Consider the following 20,238-nt stretch of genomic DNA (forward strand, 5'->3'; position numbering starts at 1 on the left):
AGCTTCCTGACTTTCCCCTTTATCATACAGCTTTTGCTTGAAACATGCCTCCAAATGGCTTCTTACAGTTGACACACCTTATACTCCTTTGTGGGTTAAAATGGAAAGAACATGGCTCGGTCTTTTCTCCATAAAGGAAGTTCTTTCCTTCACTGCAAATACTAATAATATGTCTCTCCCATAATTTTGTCACACTTGTTCTTTACTAAGACCTTATTACCAACCATCACTCTCTACTAGAGATTCTTTAAAAATCTCCCTTATGGTATAATTTTCTTATTACTGCCTCTATTTTGGAACTCTTGGAGAACTCTGGGTATTGTATGGGTCCGAGACATGTTTGATGGGTTGACTCCTTGTTCTTTCCCTCAATTTCCAGCTTCTTTCAACTGTCCACGCTCCTTCTGGCAGAAAATCTCAACTCTCAGGGGGGTCATTCCAGATGTCTTCTACTCCCTCCCCTCCGAGGCTTCCCTACATTTAACTGATCCTTTTTTTAAATTATTGATGCTGTTAACAAAGGTTTCTTTGATCTATAAATATCTTTCCTCTCCGGACCCTACTTGTTCTAAAACAAATGTGGAGCTTGCTTGGGAAACAGATTTGGGCTGTACTTGGTGCGTTGACTTCTGGAATAAGATTTGGGCAAGATCATTACAAATTTCTAGGTATGCTTCTACTACTCAATCTATATTTTTTCTTTATCACAGACTGTACTCCACTCCCTTATCAATAGCTACATTTTCTCCCACAAACAATGACTCTTGCTGGACATGCAACGCCCCTTCTGCTGACTTGTTACATCTTTCATTCTTATGTCCCACTGTAGCCTCCTTCTGGGTGGATATTGGATCTCTTATTTCTAAAATATTTAACTTATACCTACACTTGACCATTGATATCCTTTTTGCAAGTGGTTTAATAGAGTCTTTAGCTCTATCTTCACATGAAAAAAAGATTACTTGATCTTATGTTAGCTTTAGCCTTACAGCAAATTACATTACACTGGAAATGTTCAACTAAACTTTAAGTTAAGGCATGGTGGAATAACCTTTGCCGCTATCATAGATTAGATACTGCTTTTGCCTCCTCTCATAATCCTCTTGTTAATAGAGATTTATATTGGTTACCATTAACCACTTATTTAAATAAAGTTGCAAAAAAATAAGTTATATACTTCATACGTTCTGAAAATTTTAGACCTCTGTAAGATGTTATTGCTCTACCTTTTAATGTATATCAGTCCTTATTACTATTTATCGGTGTGTTAATTACTTCTTTAGTGATTATTAGTATGCTTTGTAACTCGATCTTCAGTTATTGAATTATGTTACACCCTTTATCCCTTTCCTTCCTTTCATAATGTAAAACTGAAAACAACTTTCTTATGTTGTGTTCTATACTGTTGGTACTGCTGGAATTTAAAAGTCACAATAAGTTACTCCAACTGACTACGAGGTGGTCACTATAGGGTGCACTTTAAATGGGGGATGTGAAAAATGAAGTGTGAGACCTGGTGTGTCACTTGACCATAAGGTTAGCAGGGAAGCAATTCCCTTTTGTTTAGATACCCTTACACACCCTAGTGGTTTCATGCTTCATAATCAGGTCACCCCAACACCTATAAGTTGGGGTGGGCTCGACCACAGTGTTGGGAGCACTTTGAATATATAGAAGACCAAGGGGACAAGTTAAAGATAAAAAATCTCTGACAGATCCCCGGTTTCCCTTTATTCTTGGGTCTGTCAGTATTAATAATACCTTTAAAAAACAGGTCAGTATAGGAGTGTTATGGTCCTAAGACCCTAGTGCCAACATGTTTCAGTCCATATGCGGCCATAATGGTCCAGGACTTTCTTTAGGGCAGAGGTCAGCCTTCCTGGGGTACAGAGAAGGAGGGTCCCTATCCTGTAAATGAAATAAGGGCAGAGTAGCTGCTCCTTACCTGTATGACTGATCAGTTATCTGTCTAGTGTGGTTCTTCATCCAATTTTTGGAGAATTCCCGTTTCTCAAGGGACCGCGTGGCCTTAAGGGGTAGCTCTGTAGTCAAACCTTCGTCAAGAGTCCTGCCCCGCCTGCAAACCTGCTTGGTGCCGGTCCCCAGCTTTCAACTTATAGGCGTCGGGGTGACCCGATGACACCACTAAGGGGTGTGAGGATAACTCAATAAAAGAGAATTGCTTCCCTGCTCACCTTATGGTGAAGTGACACACCTAGCCTCACACTTCATTCTTCACATCCCCCCATTTAAAGTGCACCCTATAGTGACCACCTCGTGGTCAGCGGGAGTAACTTATTGTGACTTTAAGATTGTACATGGGAGGTATTACTCTGACCCAGGATCCTCTCGACCCTCAAGGCATTGAGATATTGTCTCAGCAGCCTTATTGTGTACACTGCTGGAATTTAGCCTGCACTTCTCTTGGAATTGCCTGCTGCTTGTGCCATAGCTATCAGGTGTTTAGCAGAGATTCCAAGATTCCATTTGAACTGTGTTTTGACCTAACCAGAATATGTTTATTGAGTTGGTATCAGTGCCCACTGCCAAATTAATAAGCCCTTTACGGAAAGGAATATAATCAAGAATTACCTGGTCAAAATCTGACTACGCCGTCATCATTCTGGCGCCAAATCTGTTTCCTTTTATAACCTGCCTGCAGAAAGTGGTAAGTGGAAGTGTGCCAGGTACTGGTGCTGGCAGGATCTGGGAGGGTGTTATGGGACAGCACAGACTCTGGGCTGGTAAGGGGAAGCATTTTTTGCTCCTTGTTCAGAGGAAGTGTATCGGGCAGGAGCCAAGAACCGAGGCTGTACTACACTTGCAGCTTGGGCCTCTTTTTTCACTGAATATAATTTTTGGCCTTTTAATATCTGGCCATATATTCCTGCACTCAGAAATCCACGAAGCAGCACTACTGGGTAGTGCCCCACGAGGGAACATCACTCTGCCCAACTTATAAGCGGGCCCTTTGTACCTTTCTGCCTGACATCTTTGTCTTTTTGACTAGCTTTGTATACACAGATTTTAGTGAAACCATAGACCCCAAAGATTTTTGAGAAATCCTGAACGCTGCCCCCATACTATAACTTTGGCTATCAGCTGAATGTAATTTAAACAAGCATTTGCAATGCAATCGGTCTCGCCTTTGGGACCTTATATGCGTATTTAGCTATGCAGTACATTACAATGGGTGCTGAAACATCAAGGGCCTCATTTATGAGGCCGTGCGTCACTTTTATGCCGCTGGTGCGTCACTTTTTGTGACGCACCAGTGGCGTAATAATTGTGCCTTGTTGCGCCATATTTACAAAGTGACGCATCTAGGTAGATGCGCCACTTTGTAAACCCCTGCGCCACATTATACCTGCGCCAGGTATAATGTATGCAAGGGGGGCGTATTAACGCAAGAAAGGGTCGTAGAAGTGACGCAGTGAAATGTATGAGATTTCACTGCGCCACTTCTAGGACAGAAATGCGTCAATTTCCTACGCCTGCCTCACAGCAGGCGTAAGACTGACGCAGGCCCTTTCACATGGGGCTTGCCCCATGTGAAAGGATACATTGCTGGAGTTGTGTCACTTTTCTTACACGCTCCAGCAATGCATCACTTTTGCGCCATACAGATACGTCAGAAATACTGACGTATTTGTAACTCCTTGCGCAATGATGCGTCATACTGTAAATATGACGAATCATGGGTGTTGCAAGGAGGGCGCAGTGAAAAGTGACGCATCGCTGTTTTCAAGCAGCGATGCGTCACTTTTCATAAATGAGGCCCCTACTGTTGAAGAGAAAGTAAGCACATAACTGTGTGACATGTCAGGTATGGGAACACATGGAGAGAAATATTGCCTTTCACCGGGAAATGGTATAATCCAAAACTCTGTTTTTAATATGAAATCGGGGCCTTTGGTGGTCATATCACTGAAAATGCAAGATTTGAAAAAAATATTATTGTCTATGGGTGCTCCTGGTAGACAATTTCTATGGACTGGAATTTAGAGAATGCTAAAGTGACCCTGGTATTGTACTGACCTCTACTGGTCGTTTTCTATGAAGACAGTTAAATAGAGGCAGTTGAACAGAAAAGAAAGTCCCTAAGCAGAAGCAGACAAGTCCTAGGGCTGATCTTCATAGCCCACAAAGTTCACTCATATATAAGTATATACTACAGTATATACAAGAGGTTCGTGCTATATAAAACAAAGAATAAACCAATATATCTGATTTATTTTACTTCCGGATGGACAGAAGATGAGAGCAACGAGGTTGCTATCAGCCTGTCTCACTTCTTCCATCTAATTACAGGCCTTAAATGCTCGCCAGCTTCACCCGCTTACTTTATTCGATGCAAACGCGGTCCTGACGGTGCCACTGCTTCTTGCTGTTAAGACAGCAGATTACAGACATCCTGCGCTACCTAACTCACTCTCACGTGGAGGCACAAAAGACGAAAAGGGCTCCTCGGGGCAGAGGGCGACGTCTTCCTTGCCAGCCCTGTGCCTGATCTAAGGACCACTTCAGGGGCATTAAAAGAGTATATCTGAAAACATAGCAGTGACGACATGCATCCTCCAAGACCTTCAAAAAGACTCTTTAAAATGGAAGTGCATTTCTTGATAATGCTTTGTGCGCAGATGATCGTCATTGCAGCGCTGTAAACAGGTGCAGGTAACACTCCACAGAAAGCTTCTCCCTTCTCTCCATCCATTATGATCATGATTAGACCTTCCGACCTGAGAAACTGACCCAAGAGATGAATTTGTTTTCTGGAAAACCAGATAATTATATCTACGGAACAAGTACACATTACCGTACTGTGCTATTTCCCAACTTCCCACTCGGCATGAGATATGCATTATGTGGCAAAGAAGCCCCATTAGTGAAGCAGACTTTACGTTTCGTTGTCTGATCCGTCTGTGCAGTTGTCTCCCCTGGCCCAGCACTTGGTGGGCCATAGCTGCTTCTGCTAGCCAAGAATGCCTTTTGCCACACACAACCCAGGGCCGGCCTTAGGCATGTGCAAGCTGGGCACCTGCACAGGGCCACCAAACCCCAGGGGCCACCACACCAATATATATCCTTAATATATTTATCCTCTGAGGATGGATACATATTTGTGTGGCGGCCCCTGGCAGGGATTTGGCGGCCTACGGTTCAGTTCCACTTCTAAACACCCTGACCCCCCCCTCTTTACTGGCCTCTGCGCTCTGCCCCACCCGCACCCCCTCTTTGGGGCCCCCTACCTACGCTCCCTGCCCAGGGCCACCATGACCCTAGAGCCGCCCCTGCACAACCTGCTCCCCCCCACGCACACGCACCTGAGCCCAGAAATGTCTTTTTGCAGTGCTGCAAGGGCAGCCACAATAGCACAAATTGTACAGCGAGGATTGTGAAAGAAAGCTTTCAATTATAATTTGGAAACCTACAGCCACCGATGTCTAGCGCTCCGAGGGGTGCTGGAAAGCGCTGATGAATGCTTTAAGTCACTGTGGAATGGGAAGCACTCTGTCACCACATCTGCTGTGTTTTTATTTGCATAAGGCTGAAGTAAGCCTGCATTACCTGATTGTTTATCTTTAGCTGATAGCGCCCACTTTCAACTACATCGCCTCTTGACACTTCCAAAGGTAGCTGGGTCCCTATTTTACAAGAGGGGCGGTAGAATAAGGGAAAATTGCCAGGTGCATGGCGCATAATCAATGAATCAATCAATCAGTCATATCATTTGGAAAGCGCAGTACTCACCCGTGAGGGTCTCAAGACGCTGGGGTGGGGAATGCTGCTACTGCTCGAAAAGCCAGGTCTTGAGGAGTTTTCTGAAGGTCAGCAGGTCTTGGGTCTACCGTAGGTGGATGGGGATGGTGTTCCAGGTCTTGGCGGAGAGGTGGGAGAACGATCAGCCGCCGGAGGTCGTTCTTCAGAAGCGGGGGACTGTGGCGAGTGCGAGGTCGGCGCAGCGGAGCTGTCGGGTGGGGGTGTGGAAGCTGAATCATCTGTTGAGGTACGTTGGTCCGGTGTTGTGGAGTGCCTTGTGTGCATGGGTGAGGAGCTTGAAGGTTATCCTCTTCTTGACCGGGAGCCAGTGCAGGTCTCTCAGGTGGGGTGTGATGTGGCTGCGGCAAGGGATGTCGAGGATCAGGCTTGCCGTGGCGTTCTGGATGCATTGGAGCCATCTCAGGAGTTTGGCCAAGGCTCCTGCGTAGAGGGCGTTTCCGTAGTCCAACCTGCTGCTGGTGGTTTGGGGGTCCTTGGTGAGGGAGAGGATCAGCTGGGTATCATCGGCGTAGGAGAAGATGTTGAGGTCGTGCCGACGGGCGACGTGGGCGAGCGGTACCATGTAGATGTTAAACAGAGTTGGGCAGAGGGATGAGCTCTGAAGTACGCCGCAGATGATCTCTGTGGCTTTGGAGCGGAAGGGGGCAAGATGGACCCTCTGGGTTCTGCCGGAGAGGAATGAGGTGGTCCAGTCCAGGGCCTTCTCTTGGATCCTGGCGTTGTGTAGGCGTGTTCGTAGTGTGTGGTGGCACACTTCGACAAAGGCGGCTGACAGGTCCAGGAGGATGAGGGCTGCTGTTTTTCCGTTGTCCAGCAGGGACTTGATGTCATCGGTGGCGGCGATGAGGGCAGTCTTGGTGCTGTGGTTGCTACGGAACCCGAACTGGAAAGGGTCCAGGATGTTGTTCTCCTCAAGGTAGTGGGTCAGTTGTTTGTTGACGGTCCTCTCGGTGACCTTTGCCGGGAAAGGGAGCAGGGAGATGGTCCTGAATTTCTTGAGGTCCTTGGGGCCCGCCTTGGATTTCTTGAGTAAGGCGTTGATCTCGGCGTGCTTCCAGCTCTCCGGGAAGGTTGCGGTCTTGAAGGAGGTGTTGATGACTTTCCGGAGATGGGGTGCAATGGATGTGCTGGCTTTGTAGAAGATGTGGTATGGGGATGGGTCTGACGGAGATCCGGAGTGGATGGTTTTCATAATCTTGATGGTGTCGTTGTACTTGATGTTGGTCCAGGAGAGCAGGTGGTTGGTGCGGATGGTGGTCGTGGGGGTGGAGTTCCCAGTGGTTGTCGGCGCGGTCGTGGTGTTGAAGCTGTCGTGGATGCCTGTGATCTTGCATTGGAAGAAGGTGGGTGGGACATCATTGGTGTTGGAGAGTTCCTTTACAATGTTGAAGAGCTCTTTGCTGTTGTGCGCGTTGTTGTCTAGGCGGTTTTTGAAGGAGGCCCTTTAGGCGGATCTGATGAGGTGATGGTGTCTGCGGGTGGTGTTGTTGTGGGCTGCGTGGCAGTCCGGTGTTCGTTCACGGAGCCAGATCTTCTCCAGCTTTCGGCAGGTTTGCTTGGAGGCCCGGAGGTCTTTAGTGAACCAGCTGGCTTTCTTGTAGGTGTGACAGTTGGAGGGTTTCTTGTTTGGGCGAGGGTGTTGGCGCAGTCGTTGATCTACTGTCTGAGGTTGCGGGGCAGCTGTGTCAGGGTCGGTGGAGTTGGCGGGTGGGCTCTGGGCGAGGGTGGTGTTTAGCTGGTCTTCAGCAGAGGAGAGGCATCTGTTGGGTGCCGTGTGGGTTTCTTGAAGGTCAAGTGGATGCAGCGATGGTCGGTCCAGTTGAGTTTGGTGGTGTGGTTGAAGGAGACGGTGGGGCTTGCGGAGAAGATGGGGTCAAGCGTGTGACCGGTAGAGTGGGTGGGTGTTGTGACGAGTTGTCCATGTCTGAGGTTGGCTAGGTTGTCGATCAGGGTGGTGGAGTTGGTGTCGTTGTTGTTCTCGAGGTGGAAGTTCAGGTCCCCGAAGAGGATGTAGTCCATGGAGGCGAGGGTGTGTGTGCTGACGAAGTCGCTGATGGAGTCGTTGAACTGTGGTCTGGATCCGGGGGGTCTGTAGATGAGGGTTTCTCTGATGGTGGTGTTGGGATCGGTGTGGATCTGAAAGTGCAGGTGTTCGGCGGTGCTGGGGGTGTAGGTCGAGACTCTGAGAGTTTTCCTGTGGATGATGGCGATTCCTCCTCCTGCTCCGTTGGTGCAGTCCCTGCGGGTGATCTGCCATCAGTATGTCAAGCGCAGTGTCGGGGAATTTCTTTCCAAGCGCTGTTTTGAAATAGTAGAATGCAAACCGAAAACAATAGTCTCGGAGGACTTACTAAAAGAAACTGCCGCCTACCTGCCAAGCCCAGGGGGTTGGGTGTGGAAAGGACCCGAGGGAGTGTGAGAAACATCAGCGCACGAGTTGTCCTCATATCAACTACAGTTCTTTGTTGGTGCCCGGAGCAGCTTGTGGCACTGACACCCGCCGGGCTCCCACGGGAGGCCCCATCCTACTAGAGCCATCCAGGCGCAGGTCATCGAATCGCGGAAGGAAGACGCACATGCATGCTTAAACCTGGCCTTAAGTGTGCTCTTGACCCTTCTAGTGAAACAGCCCCAGAGCCAGTGTGTGGCCTTTGTGGTGATTACTCAGGGTGAAGCAAGGTTAGACAAGAACCCTGCATAACATGCATCCGGAGCAGCCAAGTGGGACAGTGCCTCAATTGAAGAGATCTGTAATCTTCAGGGCAGCTGCCTGCATCCCCATAGGCCCTGCTCCTCCTTTCTTCGCCTTACCCTTTCTTCCTATGAGTTGTAAAAGTCCCCCAGGCACTGCAGCCAGCTGTATGAGCGTTCAAGAGACACAGAGACAAGTGAGTGGGAGCATGCTTACTGTGCAGGAAGAGGACAAGCAGCAGGTACTGGACCAGACGGATGTATAGTGATGACGTTGTGAAGGCGTAGCGGCCTCTCAAAGGCTTTTATAGGCAAGGCTCCGGTCCTCTGGGGAATCCTTGATCACAACAGTGGGGGCGGGAGCGGGCGAGAAAGCACGGACTGCGGGAGGGAGGACAAGGGAAGAAAGGAGTGCTGTGCTACACTCGAAGTAAAGGGGCCAGTAGCCATAGAAGAACACAAATGACAATATGGTCGTCATAAGGAGGGACTAACAACCATAAAACCAATCAGAAGGCGACATTTAAGACACAAGCCAATGAAAAGATGGGCAGAGAGTGAACAGAGATTCCATGTAGATTACACTCCATACTGAATACTGCATGCCTCGCAAAGTGAACAGCACATGCGCACTGCCGCTATAGGCTCAACCTATAAATAAATTATGTTTAGCATGTTTGACAATGTTAGGTTGAACACCTTCATGCCATATCTTGACGTACCACACTTTTAATAGCTTCCTTTACATGCGTTTTATTAAAGATTCTGTTGTTTTTCTGTTTCTGAGTTTTTAACTCCTACCATCTCCTAGGGGAAGATCTGGCTGCGCTACTTTGGTGCTGCTGGAGAATGAAGTGCTCGGGTATATGGAATTGAATCCCAGTGAAATTTTGAGAAATGTGCTATCACCTGCGAAGAAGAAAGGTCCCAGAACCAAGAATAGACTAGTTTGAGCAGTTTGGGGTACTAGTTACGTATCAAGGTCACTCTTAGCCACACCTAGAAGATACACTAGTTACTTATCTGCAGTAGGGAACGCAGACTAGTAATGCAACAAGAACCTCCCGTAAACCTAATAGGAGGACATCCATGTTAGGAATAAAACATTACCTGCCAGAGACACAGGTTTCTTTGGTGGGATTCCCTCGCCCTTTCCCCAAATGATCACACACACAAGAAATCTAAAGTAGTATTCTGTAAGGTTTTTTTTTTTTAATCAACGTATAGCAGAATGAAAGTGCTTTGTATTAAATATTAAAAGAATTCTGGTAAGATTGAGCATAAAGTAAATTTAGGGAGCATAAAGTAAACATAGGGAGCTTAAAGTAAACAATATAAAATAGGCAAAGTAGCATTCTATGTAATCCCCCTTTTTGCTAAGTCTTTGCTAAGAGGGTTGCATACATTTGCATACCTGTTTGGTAGGGCAGGCGGTCTACGGTCTACTAATCAAGCTTTGTCTGTGTGACCCGAGCTTGTTTTCAAGCAAATTAGAAACTCGTTGGAAAGAAGATATGGCTCTCTGAGAGAGAGGAAAACATTGCATTTATATTATTTCATAGGCTACCATGAGAAAGCACAGCCATGAGCCATGGTGTAGAGTGAGAAGAAAGCCATGTGACTTCTTACCTACTAAAGTCCATATAGGAAATTGAACGGCCTAAATTCATCATATGAATACATGAATTAAAAGCACACTATTGCAATACATAAAGCATACACAAAAGTCTGTAATTAAGTGATGTACATTAATGCAACAAAAGCAGATACCATATAAAACATTTGTGCAGTATAGGAAATGAAAGAGGTTCAAGGGAACTACACAAAACATGAAAAGTGTCTGGCATGTTGGGGAGATTTGGCAATTTTTATGCTTCTTCCAGGACCTTGTTTTACCAAGGTGAGACACAAAAATTGTTGAAATCACAAAATCTACCTGTTTCTCAGTGGAGTGAATTTCGAAAGGTATTAGCTCCCCAGACAATCTATAAACAGGCATTTGCAATGTAATAGATCTCACATTTGCGAGATTGTTTTTTAAACTTAAAAGCCGGCACCACGCTCAAACATAATACGGAGCCCCTGTATTGTAAATATGAAAGTGGGCCATGAGTTAAACATGTAGCTGACAATTACAAGCCGGCCACGAACTGGAGGTAAAGGTAGTGGGCCAGGAGTTACTGATTCTGTCTCTTATTTTCTCCACTGGCATAGGCTACTGTGAGCTATGGTACCCTGAATGGGGAATAACATGGTGATCACTGAATGACAATTACTTTACTACGTGTGGTCCTATCGAGAACACTTTTATGCGCACATTGTCTTTCTACTTTATCAGGTAAATATTGGGTGCCGAAATGCATAGTAGTTGCATCGGTACACCTCATCCCACAACCCTCACCACCCAAATGATACACAGACACGAAGTTTGGGAGTAAGAAGTTGCAGGTTTATTTGCGGTCCAAATAACAGAGTGGGTTAACTGACAGGCGACCCCCCTGGCCCCGCAACCCCTTGTTGCAGGGCGCCTGAAGATGAGCCAATACCGCGGACACCCTGGCCCTGGCCAGGTGTCGATTCCGGGAGGCACCAGCCTCCCCCCGGTGGACCTACCGTCCACCTACCCCGCCCTCCAGACAAGGGAGAGTCAACTCACACCTTGCCCATCCAGGCGGGGCATTTATTAGCAAACCCCCGGTTGTTCAGGCTTACAACCGCCCTAAGGACTAACGGGGTGCCGTTGAACCAAGTCCCCGAGAAGGGCCCCTCGGCTTACATATGACTCAGTTGTGCCTTGCACTGGGGCTTCAGGTCCTGTTCCTGCGCCTGTTCTGCATGTGTGGGGGAGTCGCCTTGCACTTTATCCACAGCCTTGGGCGTGGCAACCGCCACGCCCAGGGCCCCCACTACCTAGCCTTAGTCTTCCTCTATCTACACCCGGCTAACTCTAGCGCTTCACCCAGGTCTAGTAGGAAGATCGCCATACCAACTTTGGACAGATGGACCCCATCAGATTCCCAGCACCCGATGGACTTGGCGTGCAGCAAGCCATGCCTAATGAAACCTACCCCTATTTGTTCGCTGAATTTCCGCATTGCTGCATTGACTCGCCTGCGAGTGACTTCCAGGGCCCCTTGTGATACTGCCCCGTGCCATATAGGCCTGGGTGATATCTCTGACCAGTATATGCTGCACTGTCCTAATTCGCCGCTCAAGGTGCTTAGGTCCTTCCTCATTGTGTCCAATAAACGCCTTTTGGTGAGACACAAAAATTGTTGAAATCACAAAATCTACCTGTTTCTCAGTGGAGTGAATTTCGAAAGGTATTAGCTCCCCAGACAATCTATAAACAGGCATTTGCAATGTAATAGATCTCACATTTGCGAGATTGTTTTTTAAACTTAAAAGCCGGCACCACGCTCAAACATAATACGGAGCCCCTGTATTGTAAATATGAAAGTGGGCCATGAGTTAAACATGTAGCTGACAATTACAAGCCGGCCACGAACTGGAGGTAAAGGTAGTGGGCCAGGAGTTACTGATTCTGTCTCTTATTTTCTCCACTGGCATAGGCGACTGTGAGCTATGGTACCCTGAATGGGGAATAACATGGTGATCACTGAATGACAATTACTTTACTACGTGTGGTCCTATCGAGAACACTTTTATGCGCACATTGTCTTTCTACTTTATCAGGTAAATAATGGGTGCCGAAATGCATTAGTTGTTCTGACACTCGGCAAAACTCGGAATTGTGTGAGCTGGTATCTCCTTTTGACATACCCCTCAGCGCCATTGAGCACGAGGGCTTTAATGCTTTATTCCAGTTCACTGAGATCCTTTCTTTAATGCTCTCCTTTCCGAAGTGTAGTTCCAGTCGTTAAGTTCGGCTGCACATTACTCTCTGTATGAAATACGCCTTCATAACAACTTGTATGATGCAATTGAATACATGAACACAAAGAATTACTCGTTCTGCTGAGTGCCCTTTTGTTTTAGATGACGTGGGTGTTAAGAATGGATGTCATGCTGCTTCTTTGGGTTTCTACTGTTGTACTAGATGTGTACTCGAAGTACGGAGATAAGGTTGTATGGCATCATATTTACAGAGTGATACTGCTTGGCGATTAGAACGAATTCGGCACTGGTGCTAAGAGGCCCATCCCATGTGGATCGCGATCCCTCGGACCAGTGATCTAGGCCTGTGCTAGGAAGACAAGCCAATACTAGACTGATGGCAAGTACGTAATTACCCGGAAGAGCTGGTTAGCAAAGCAGAATTATTTTTTTTATCTATGACTGGCAGCTCTCTAATCGTCTGCAAAGTCAACAGCAGCCAGTTCGTGTTGTAAATATAAAAGCAGGCACTGTGCTAAAACATAAAGCACGGTACCTGTGCACAGTAATGAAAAAATAATGATGAAAGCGGCGCTGTGCTAAAATATAAGGCCCGACACCCATGCATATTTAAGTTAAGTGCACTGAGGCCCATGCAGCGGGCGCCATGGTGATAAAATAAAAATAACATGAAACTGGGAGCCGTTCTGACCGAATATCAGTATTACAAAATAAAAGAAGGTACCTTAAGTCCCACACATGAATACCTACAGCGTAACAAAACTGTAGTTGGACAATACTCCTTCTGATAAAAGTGAAGTGATGTATCGGAAGCACCAACCAATAAGGAGCCAGGAAAGAAGAGCAACCAGGCGTTTAACCAATGGCAAGCAGCAGGCAGGATTATACTCCCTATACTGTTTACAGCAGGTTTTGCAGACAGCGCATGCACACTGTCCAAGCTTGACCTAAAAAGGGAACATTTAATCTATTGCATCCTGTGTAAAGTAATTGTATGCACCCTAAGTTACAAATCAATAAATGTATAACAGCACAGTAGCGAAGTGCAGCTATTGTCCGTTATCACAATGGTTATAAAGAATAACAACTCTGTTGAAAAGTGTTGCTACGGCCCGATACTTGCACCACAAACGTGTTGATAAGTGCTGACAGAGTCTCACTAAAAATAAAACTGCCTTTCTGAGAAGTGCTGGTACTGCTGCCTTGCAAAGAAGTGCTGGTACTGTCTCACTAAATGTATACCAGTCGCGCAGAGCTGTGCGGAACCAGCTCATTACTGATATAGTGCTAGTGTTGCCAATTAACATTAGCATAATACTGAAAAAAGTACACATAATGTACCACTATAAGACATCTGACCTGTTGATAAGTGTTGGTGCAATCAGACAAACACGTAGAAGTGCCTCAACTGTCTATTTGCAATTTTGACACCCCTGCTGGGAATTGCTAGTGATATAAAAATGATAAAAGCCATTTTAAGAATGACCTGTAGACCTGGAAGACATTTATCCTAAGCTACCTGCTGCACTTTAAATTTTGATTCTAACCCTATTCACAGGGCCACCACACAATTGTGGGATCTTTTTCCAACAACTCATGCTGTACATTTATTAGGTATCACCTAAGTCTGCTTTAGCTGTCTTGTCAGTCTCATGGTTTCCAAAACATATCATACAAAAGTGCATACATATACACAGGCTGTCAATAAACACTTTTTCATCATTGGCCTGTACAAATGGTACTCAAATAATGCTCCCTCCTGCCACAGCACCAAGTAGAGATCAGTGGAGCATTCCACTTCAGCCGATGGATGCTTCCACTTTGAGTGACTAACCTTTGCTCTTGCACATTGTACATACACCTAAAAAAATAGTTACGCAAGAATAGAACTTTTTTTAGACACTTGCACTTCCCAGTGACTACTAGTCACCATGTACAGTAGGGTGTCATTAAATATTTCCATAACACTAAAATGATTTACTGTGAGTTGCAATCTTGACTCATCACTAACAACCAGCTTTGCTATATTTATTTATCCTTTAGCAAAACAAGTCAAAGAGTAGCAAGAGTGTATATGTAAAAGTGTAAATTGAAGTCACACCCCTCAGGTTTGTGCTTGATAGTTAAAGTAATTGTATGTGACTTGAGAGAGGCCTCTAGTGACGACTTGGGGAAGTGCAGCTGCTTTGCAGCCCTCGCACTACTTTCCAATACACTGGTGTTGTAGTTACATGTATTCACTATGCGCAAAATTTCCAAGACGTTAGTCATCCCAGAATAGTTGTGTGTTGCCATTTTCCGTTGGGATGCATGTCCTAATTTCTAAAAAACAAAATGGAAAAGCTTGATGGGGGCAGTGAGTTCATGGCAAAGGTGATCTTGCAAAACTTCGTATTTTTATTTCTTGTACTTGTTTGAGGCAATCTTGGACAAAAGGGGAAAGCAGAGATGTATATTCTCAATATATTAACATTTTGCTTTCTGCGTAACCCACTCTTTCATAGTGTGAGTATACACCCAGGAAGAGTTGTGATGCCATTGTGCTCTTCTGTGAGGACCTCTGCTGGTTGTTATAGTGCAACAAGCTTCCCATCTCACTTACACCTTTCTGCCAGGAATACTGTTGATAGTATGGCACAACCACAGCTTTCTATCTCCATTGCACTCTACTGTGAGGACTTCGGTTGGTACTAGAGTGCAATTGCAGGTTTCCATCTCCATTTTACTCATCTGTGAGGACCTCTATTGGTAGGAAAGTGTGACTGCAGCTTTCCATTGCAGTACAGTCTTTTGTGAGGACCTTTGTTGGTAGTATGGTGCAACTACAGCTTTCAAGCGCCCTTATATCCACCTCTGCAGGAACTGTTTGCAGTGCAGTGCAACAAGCTTTCCAACTGCATTGTACTCTCCTGTGAGGAAATATGTAGGATGCATAGTGACAGGTTTCCAGGACTTGTCTGAGCCTGTGAATAACTTGGACCTAGATACAAGGCAGTGCAGTATGCATTTTCAAAAAGATATAACCTTTGTCTGTGCTCACTCGTGCCTTTGTTTTGTATGGTGCAAGTATGGTTTCGCATTGACCCTGAAAAAATAAGGATGTTGCACGATTCATTCTTCCTAAGTCTATGCATGAATAGTGGCAGACGTATTTTCTTTTTGGTCTGGTACCACAGAATGCATGGAAAAAGTTGTACTGGATCAGCCATTATTTGTTCACTCACAAATATCTGTGGCTCTCAGAAAGTTCTGCCATCCTCTGAATGTTGTGCCTTCTCGTGCCTTCCTTTGTCATTATTCTTTTATAAGAGAGAGTGCTCCAGTTCTCTCTCTCTCTCTTTCTGCCCTACATTACAATTGTTTTGTGAGCACATCAGAATTCCTTTTAGAACAACTAGGGGCGTCGTGAGACCCCCGCATTAGCTGCTAAGGCAGAGTGGGTTTCTTTATTGGCCTATTCTGTCTGCAACTCTGCTACAAAAGCTCATCATTAACGCTGGAATACAGAGTCAAGAAAAGAACAGGAGCAAGGAAAAACTGACAAATGGATAAATAGAACATGGAAAGAATGAAGGAATATTGGAAGGATGGGTGAAAAGAAGGAAGAATTGATGAATGAATGGGTTGGTTGATGAATGCATATATGGATAAATGAGTGGGTGAACAGATGATAGGTGCATGGAAAAGTAAAGGGATGGGTGGATGGATGAGGGTGTGAATGGAAAGTTGGATGGACAAGTGAAAGGATGGCAGAGTAAAGGTGTGTATGGATGGATGAATGAATGGATGAGTGAATGAATAGGTGGATGAACAGGTGAAAGGGTGACAGTAAAGGAATTGATGGATAGGTGGATGGACAGGTGAAAGGACTGCAGAGTAAAGGGATGGATGGATGGATGGAAAGTGTATGAACATTTGAAAGGATGTCAGAGTAAAAGCATGGATGAGAATGGATGGACAGTCGAAAGGATGGAAGAATAAAGGGAGGGATTGTTGGGTGAACAGGTGAAAGGTTGGCGGAGTAAAGTGATGGATAGATGAGTGTTTGAAAAGATGAGTGAATGGATGGCAGAGTGGATGCATGGATGGATGATGGATGATGGATGGATGGATGGCAGGGTGGATGAAAGGCAGAGTGAATGATGGATGGATGGTTGGATGGATGGCAGAGTGGATATATGGAAGTCAGAGTGGATGGGTGGAAGGATGGCAGAGTGGATGGATGGATTTATGGATGAGTGAATGGCAAAGTACATGGATAGATGTATGGATAGATGGATGGCAGAATGGATGGATGGAAGACAGGCTGTAGGGATAGATGGATATCAGCGTGTCTAGAAGGATGGATGGATCTGTGGCAAAGTGGATGGATGGCAGAAGGGATGGATCGATGGGTGGCAGTGAGGATGGATGGATGGAATGGGGAAAGACTGAATGGCAGATGAAAGAATGAATGGATGACGGAATGTAAAGGTGAAATAGTGGACAATAGCAGGTGGACAGAAAGGTGAAGGGATGGATGTATAGATGCATGGAGGCAAGAGACAAGGAAACTGTTCTAGGGAGGGCTGCGCTCGCTTGCTTGGTGGCATCAGGGCTTTAGTTCCAACTGGGGCTACTCCCTTGAGTACAACCACAGTCCTCCATCTACTGAGAACTCGTCTGTCTGTGATATAGCACAACTGCAGTTTCCATCTTCATTCTATACTTCTATAAGGACATCTTCTGACTTTTTTTATTTCAACATGTTTTATTGTCTCTTTTTTTAAAAAAAACACTGCAATACATACAACATAAAACATACAGTCATCGTAGTTTTCTCGTTACAATTGCATTCTCCTTTGAGGATATCTGTCGTCTGTGCACAAAAACTGAAGCTTTCTTTGTCCTAGTTTTCATAGTACTTCAGGTAAAAGGAGGACAGGCCTTTTACATCGTTGGGTTGTGAGGAGAGTCATGCTTCCTTGTTCGCCAATGACAACAGTAGAGAAAAAAATCCCGTCGCGGTACAAAACGAATACAATGTTTTATTACAATCCATGAATTAGATACATAAATGTGTGACGAGTCTGCATTTCAGATAGCAAATAGTTTCTCACGCGTTCACCAAAACTTAAAACGACTCTTCTAAGCTGATAGAAAGACATGAGAAGAAAATGCTACTGTGGGACGATCCAAGATGTATTTAACAAGCTCTGAAACTAATTGTGGAAGAACGTTGACCTGAAGCCCTTTCTATATGTATGGAGTATGTATTGTATGCAATGTTTACCAAAATGGTGCAAGGATCTTTACATGCAAAAACTAATACTGATACATGGGCCATTATACATGAAAAATCCATACATTCTCATTTTTTTATTACATTTATATTGTATTCAATATTGCTATATAAAAGACAGTTGAGGCTAGAACTGCTGGGTTTGCCAGTTCGCATCTCTCATATATGCGCCCGCCGTTTTTCGAAAGGCCGGGATCTGCGCAATGTACAACAGTTTATCTCTGCAGAAATATTGAGTTGGGCTAGACGCGGTTAAGGCCTAACAACGATACTGTGCACTCGGGGATTCATACGGTGAGTGGGTGTTCATTGCATCAATGCACGCTAATGGCGTGTCCGTCGGACTGCATGTGGTGTGCCCTCATGTAAAATCGAAGTTGGTGTGTGTGCACGTGTGCATATACAGTAAGCGAGCCGGTGCTGCGTGTGCATATCCTGCCTGACGGACAGCCCCGGCAGAGGCTATGGGAAACCTGAGAGACTGGCCGCCCTACCTGAAGGGTGCCCGGACCTCGGGTTTCACGCGCTCACATGACATCAGCAACAGCTGCCCGGGCAATTAGACCTGGACACCAGCCGGACTCAGTGCAGCCGCCGCCGGCCTGGGACGGGCCCGAACTTTTAACGCTGTTTACACGGAAATCTCCAATGGAGCTGTAAAGGTAGGAATATTCCTGATAGCCGGGGATCTGTAGTGCTCTGAGGACTTCTGAGAAGGCGCTTTAATTGGAATGGAATACTTGGCATTCAACCCTACCTAGCTGTTCAGACTAAGCTGACTAGGCTGGCTGTCTGTGCTGCTCAATTGAAGAGCATTTCTGAATTTGTGCAGATTAAACATCGTGTGCTGCTAGTGTATATAGAGTGCGGTAAAGTTGGGGGCGGTGGTTATGTATCAAAATCAACAGTCTGCTACAGTATGCGAGCGGCAGCAGAAAAACAGACTGAAGTCGATAGTCTGCGCAGATAAATAACATGGCTGTCATTGGACCACAGCCGATGTTGGGCAGGCAGATGTATGCACTGCAAACCACACAACCCCCGCCACAGGTGTGCGGAAATGACGGACAGTGTGCGGGGCCAGAAGGGAGGGAGGACTGAGGGGCGGTGGTATGTAGGGGGGGAGCAGGTGAGCCAAAAGTTGGCGTGGGAATGTGTGCGGCTGGAAGGGTAAAAGCCCACTAGGAAGGGAAGAGAGTTGGGAAAAATTAGAAAAATTAAATGCACGGGGGTTGGGGGTGAAAGATAATTTGTTAAACACTGTAGGTGTGAAGCAGAATGGGTCGTGCGGAAGTTTTGTAAAGAGATAGAGACGTTGCGAGTGAGGGCAGTGTTGTGAGGAGGCAGTGAGCCATATTGCGAGGATTGTAGTGGGAGTAGGGTGGTGGAGGGAGGACGTTGCCAGGAGGACAGGGATGAGGAAAATGAAATGAGTGAAGAATGGAGTTGCGGATTGAGATATGGGAAATTGTGTGGGTGAGTGAGGAGTGGTGAGAAGTTAGTGAGTGTGAGCCCTGCGTGGGAACTGAAGGAAGAGGAAATGGTGGTGATGGTGCGTCTGTCGAAGGGAGGGGGGGGGTCGGTGTGATTGGAGGCCGCGTTCGTGAGAGGGAAGTAGAGCTGGGGGAAGGGAGGCATGCATATCAACATGAGATCAGGAAAGGTAGAGATTTTGTCCCGCGTGAATCGGGTCTGTTGGCATGTGTGGAGAAATTGTATGAGCTGGCGGCAGGGTTAGTGAGAGGGCTGTAGAGCTGGGGAGTGAGTTGGCGGTCGGGTTAGTAAGAGGGATGTGGGGGGGCGGGGGGTGAACTGGAGGCCGGGTTAGTGAGAGGACTGTGGGGGGGGGAGCTGGAGGCCGGGTTCGTGAGACGACTGTAGAGCTGGGGGGTGGAGGTGAGGACTGTAGAGCTGGGGGGTGGGGGTGAGCTGGAGGCCGGGTTCGTGAGACGACTGTAGAGCTGGGAGGGAGGTGAGGACTGTAGAGCAGTGGGGTGGGGGTGAGCTCTAGGCCGGGTTCGTGAGAGGGCTGCCGGACCTAGGGGAATGGAGAGAGAGTGCATTGGGAGACAGTTGAGGGGGTGAGTTGGGGGAGGGGAGTGGATTACTACTAGTTGGGGCGCTGGCACTGAGAGCACACTTGTGAAATGGTAGACGCAGATTCCAGCGGCTCCTTGTGCAGGCCGCAGCCAACAAACATGACTCTGAAGTCAGAGGCTCGGTCTCGTCTTTACTGCCCCGGCGGAGCTAAATTTAAACTGCTGCCTATCCAAGTGTCCGAAGCCAGGTTCACTCGTTCTCCACACTCTCTGTTTGGGAAAGAGTTATCCCAAGGGGAGCGCGAGGCTCGCTGTCAGAGCGATATGCAGCACCATGCCCAAAGTCGGAGGGATAAGCCCCGCCGGACTCTGTTGGGAAGGATGGTCGGCACGATGCTCGCCGCCGGGGCGACAAGCATCGCGGTGTTCATAGCGAAGGCTAGCCCCACGGAGGTCGCTGTTGGAAGGATAGGCATCCTAAGCACCTGAGCCTGAAAGACAGGATTTGTTTTATTTTAAGTTACTTTGGCTTTGACAGAATCACTTTCAAAGGTATAGGCATTGCCAGGCTTAATCTCGGAATGAGCA

The 20,238-nt window shown here is 46.5% G+C and overlaps 1 protein-coding gene across 1 annotated transcript in view; it reads left to right on the forward strand.

Moving 5' to 3' along the window:
* The first annotated feature begins 18,183 nt into the window (after positions 1-18,183).
* SCN4A (sodium voltage-gated channel alpha subunit 4) overlaps positions 18,184-20,238 on the forward strand; it is a 1,232,571-nt gene continuing 1,230,516 nt past the window's right edge. The window contains exon 1 of the mRNA XM_086923780.1: positions 18,184-18,273. The gene's annotated coding sequence lies outside the window, so the exon portion shown is untranslated. The remainder of the gene's footprint in view (positions 18,274-20,238) is intronic.

Source organism: Lissotriton vulgaris, chromosome 5 (genome assembly GCF_964263255.1).
Source record: "Lissotriton vulgaris chromosome 5, aLisVul1.2, whole genome shotgun sequence".
Classification (NCBI taxonomy): Eukaryota; Metazoa; Chordata; class Amphibia; order Caudata; family Salamandridae; genus Lissotriton; species Lissotriton vulgaris.